Source organism: Schistocerca piceifrons, unplaced genomic scaffold, assembly GCF_021461385.2.
Source record: "Schistocerca piceifrons isolate TAMUIC-IGC-003096 unplaced genomic scaffold, iqSchPice1.1 HiC_scaffold_961, whole genome shotgun sequence".
Classification (NCBI taxonomy): Eukaryota; Metazoa; Arthropoda; class Insecta; order Orthoptera; family Acrididae; genus Schistocerca; species Schistocerca piceifrons.
Genome location: NW_025729236.1, coordinates 367501 through 372500, shown reverse-complemented (window position 1 = coordinate 372500; position 5000 = coordinate 367501). Strand labels below are relative to the sequence as shown.

Below are 5000 nucleotides of genomic sequence, written 5' to 3'. Positions count from 1 at the left end.
TCGCGTTGCTCACTGTACGGCGTCCGATACCGAGCCATCAGCATGTCGGTCCCCATGCGCGTTGCACTCGCACTCGCACTCGCACTCGCACTCGCAGTCGCAAAAACGTGGCGCAAATATATTACGCGGAAGAGTTATAACAGACCGAGCCCCACTGCATGGGGGGAGTCTTTGTCACTAATGTACACAGATGGAACATTTTGGACTGGAACCAGATTACCCGTACACACGGCGCTGATTAGTAATCAATGCAGAGCCATCAAACTACAGAAAATATATACAACTGTCCGTATACATGCTGAAAGAGTCTGCCCACAATGGGAACCACACGTCAGCCAGACACTCTGATCACGCACCACTCTCTGCTTCTAACAGGCGCACATACAATACGTAAGCACCAGCATGGAACAACATCCAGTGCATCCTCTCCGCCACATTACACAATCCACACTATCACAACCAGACCAGGAGGTCCATGCGGAAAATAGAATATCCCACCCTTTCGACATCCACCATTGCGCAGATAAGGCACCAACACCCACACATGTCCTATACAACGGTGCACCCAACATCACAATAGTACCTCCTGTCACAGCGCACAAACAATGACATGACTCAAAGACACAGGTGTGACACAAGCATAGAATTGGAGCGCCGCCTCTAATAAGCCAAAGGTGCATCCTGACGTGACAAATCTGATCATGTCACAAGCATTCACTTACTATAATCACTATCAACGAACCTGCCGCCCCCGCCCCCCCCCCCCTACACCTTTCCTTACAACAACGTGTAACCGAACCTAACCTATGTTGTACCTTAACCTAACCTATGTTGTACCTTAACCTAACCTATGTTGTACCTTAACCTAACCTATGTTGTACCTTAACCTAACCTATGTTGTACCTTAACCTAACCTATGTTGTACCTTAACCTAACCTATGTTGTACCTTAACCTAACCTATGTTGTACCTTAACCTAACCTATGTTGTACCTTAACCTAACCCATGTTGTACCTTAACCTAACCCATGTTGTACCTTAACCTAACCCATGTTGTGCCTTAACCTAACCCATGTTGTGCCTTAACCTAACCCATGTAGTGCCTTAACCTAACCCATGTTGTGCCTTAACCTAACCCATGTTGTGCCTTAACCTAACCCATGTTGTGCCTTAACCTAACCCATGTTGTGCCTTAACCTAACCCATGTTGTGCCTTAACCTAACCCATGTTGTGCCTTAACCTAACCCATGTTGTGCCTTAACCTAACCCATGTTGTGCCTTAACCTAACCCATGTTGTGCCTTAACCTAACCCATGTTGTGCCTTAACCTAACCCATGTTGTGCCTTAACCTAACCCATGTTGTGCCTTAACCTAACCCATGTTGTGCCTTAACGTAACCCACGTTGTCCGCTAACGTAACCCACGTTGTCCGCTAACGTAACCCACGTTGTCCGCTAACGTAACCCACGTTGTCCGCTAACGTAACCCACGTTGTCCGCTAACGTAACCCACGTTGTCCGCTAACGTAACCCACGTTGTCGCCTAAACCTGCTCTGTAATTGTTATACGACTCGTTCAATTAGTGTAGTGTTGCCCACCCGCAACCCTCGCAATATAGTTCGCTACTCGCACTGCCCGCTCCCCTGTGTATCGCTTCATGTTAAACACCTTGCAAGTCTTGCTGACTTTCCACATGCTCCTGCTGTACACTGTAATGTGGATGGCAGCAGGACGTACATGCCGCGCCCCCCCCCCCCCCCACACCTCCCCACGTCCCCACCTTGCCCCCTGCCTTCGCAAGCTGGTTGGTGAGAAGTTTGCATGTTCAATGCCCTTCGCATGCGACGTACTCAGGCTACGTTGTGGTGCGGCCTGTGTCAACTGTCCGCTGATGTCGTACGCGTAAACCACAATCTGTACTGCACATTCGTCCTTATGTACTGAATGATACATCGTGGCACATGTGTGACCGTACAACGACTGCGCCCAAAAACGGCGGACCATACAGTGCAAATATTGTGCATGCAGCTACGTGTCGTCTCCCTATGACAGCTGGATTGCAGTGTGGTACGCCATAGAGACGTGTGGGAGGAACGGACGCCGTGGATGGCGATCAGCATGAGCTGTCTGTTGATGTATTCGGACCTAGTCGTCTCTCCTCACACACCGTGATAGCATGGTGCACCGCGTTCCATATCTGCGACATGCTACAGAGGCCGGTTGACAGTCGTTCGAGCAATGGACATCGCATACGTACGGGGGCCACCTTCCACGTATTGTCTAGGCGTGCACATTTTGTTGCGTGTATGTGGGCAGACGTAGTGTGGTGTGACACCTGACACAGGCATGCAATAATCGTGGAAGTTGCAAATGGCGATGGACGCATACGTTTTCTGGTGAAGTTACGCAAATTAACAAATGGTAACCCGTTGTGGTGCGGTTGTTCTCGCTAGGGGTGAATCGGTGATGGCGACGGTAGGTTGAGGTACTAACCGGTTGTTCCAGCGATACCCACCATGCCGACGAAACTGAACGGCATCTGGGTGTGAAGCGATACGCGGCGGTGGCTGGGTGGGACCGTCCCCGGCCGGTGAGGGGGCGCCTCCCGGCGTGCTGGCCGCGCGGTGCGTGGGCGCACGCGCTACAGCCGGCTGGTGGGGGCGGCCAGTGGCAGGCGCGCCGGCCGACGGACGCGGCAGGCGTCGCAGCTGCGCGCCGGCGCACCCTGCGCGCGGCGCCGTGCGGCCAAAGTAGGTCCTCGCGGGCCCGGTGCGAAGCGCGGTGGACATCTTCAGTGTGCTGGTCCGATTGAGGACTGTGTGCGTTGAGGATGCGCCGCCGCCCGGCGCTCGGCGCCGCGACGCCGTCTGCTGCTCGGTCGCCCCAGCGGTTCTCGCTGGTGGTTTGTATCGCAGCTGTGCGGATGTGTTGGCGCGTGCGCTGTGCTGGGAGAGTTCGCTTCGGCACCCAAGTGGGGCTTTTGTCCTTCTGTGGCGCTGGCGTTGGAGCTGCCGGTCACCGTAGGTGGCGCGTGTTGTCTCCCGCCGGCAATGCCACGACAGCACGCTCCCGGGCCTCTGTCGGCAGCGGCAAGCTCAGTTGGGAGCACGGGTGGTCGCACCGAAAGCGTCTACTCGCCTAACTCCGGGCGATTGCGCCTCTCTCGAACCCGACCAAGTACTTGGGACGGCGCTGCGCGCCGCCGGGACCTGAGAGGGTTTCGAGGTGTATTGTGCAGGGGAGCTCAGCCTCCTCCTGTTTGCAGAATGATTGAGCGGACGCTTGCGTGTTTGCGCGGGCCCCCGGGACACACTCCCGGGCGGCCGGCTGCTCAGCTCTAGTTGACGCAGCTCCCTGGTTGATCCTGCCAGTAGTCATATGCTTGTCTCAAAGATTAAGCCATGCATGTCTCAGTACAAGCCGCATTAAGGTGAAACCGCGAATGGCTCATTAAATCAGTTATGGTTCCTTAGATCGTACCCACGTTACTTGGATAACTGTGGTAATTCTAGAGCTAATACATGCAAACAGAGTCCCGACCAGAGATGGAAGGGACGCTTTTATTAGATCAAAACCAATCGGTCGGCTCGTCCGGTCCGTTTGCCTTGGTGACTCTGAATAACTTTGGGCTGATCGCACGGTCCTCGTACCGGCGACGCATCTTTCAAATGTCTGCCTTATCAACTGTCGATGGTAGGTTCTGCGCCTACCATGGTTGTAACGGGTAACGGGGAATCAGGGTTCGATTCCGGAGAGGGAGCCTGAGAAACGGCTACCACATCCAAGGAAGGCAGCAGGCGCGCAAATTACCCACTCCCGGCACGGGGAGGTAGTGACGAAAAATAACGATACGGGACTCATCCGAGGCCCCGTAATCGGAATGAGTACACTTTAAATCCTTTAACGAGTATCTATTGGAGGGCAAGTCTGGTGCCAGCAGCCGCGGTAATTCCAGCTCCAATAGCGTATATTAAAGTTGTTGCGGTTAAAAAGCTCGTAGTTGGATTTGTGTCCCACGCTGTTGGTTCACCGCCCGTCGGTGTTTAACTGGCATGTATCGTGGGACGTCCTGCCGGTGGGGCGAGCCGAAGGCGTGCGACCGCCTCGTGCGTGCTCGTGCGTCCCGAGGCGGACCCCGTTGAAATCCTACCAGGGTGCTCTTTATTGAGTGTCTCGGTGGGCCGGCACGTTTACTTTGAACAAATTAGAGTGCTTAAAGCAGGCAAGCCCGCCTGAATACTGTGTGCATGGAATAATGGAATAGGACCTCGGTTCTATTTTGTTGGTTTTCGGAACCCGAGGTAATGATTAATAGGGACAGGCGGGGGCATTCGTATTGCGACGTTAGAGGTGAAATTCTTGGATCGTCGCAAGACGAACAGAAGCGAAAGCATTTGCCAAGTATGTTTTCATTAATCAAGAACGAAAGTTAGAGGTTCGAAGGCGATCAGATACCGCCCTAGTTCTAACCATAAACGATGCCAGCCAGCGATCCGCCGCAGTTCCTCCGATGACTCGGCGGGCAGCCTCCGGGAAACCAAAGCTTTTGGGTTCCGGGGGAAGTATGGTTGCAAAGCTGAAACTTAAAGGAATTGACGGAAGGGCACCACCAGGAGTGGAGCCTGCGGCTTAATTTGACTCAACACGGGAAACCTCACCAGGCCCGGACACCGGAAGGATTGACAGATTGATAGCTCTTTCTTGATTCGGTGGGTGGTGGTGCATGGCCGTTCTTAGTTGGTGGAGCGATTTGTCTGGTTAATTCCGATAACGAACGAGACTCTAGCCTGCTAACTAGTCGCGTGACATCCTTCGTGCTGTCAGCGATTACTTTTCTTCTTAGAGGGACAGGCGGCTTCTAGCCGCACGAGATTGAGCAATAACAGGTCTGTGATGCCCTTAGATGTTCTGGGCCGCACGCGCGCTACACTGAAGGAATCAGCGTGTCTTCCTAGGCCGAAAGGTCGGGGTAACCCGCTGAACCTCCTTCGTGCTAGGGA

At 53.8% G+C, this 5000-nt stretch overlaps 1 non-coding gene across 1 annotated transcript in view; it reads left to right on the top strand.

Moving 5' to 3' along the window:
• Window positions 1–3351: 3351 nt before the first annotated feature.
• Window positions 3352–5000, top strand: part of LOC124774132 — a 1909-nt gene continuing 260 nt past the window's right edge. Inside the window, exon 1 of the ribosomal RNA XR_007015125.1 lies at window positions 3352–5000. This exon is cut by the window's right edge and continues 260 nt beyond it. This is a non-coding gene — a ribosomal RNA (small subunit ribosomal RNA).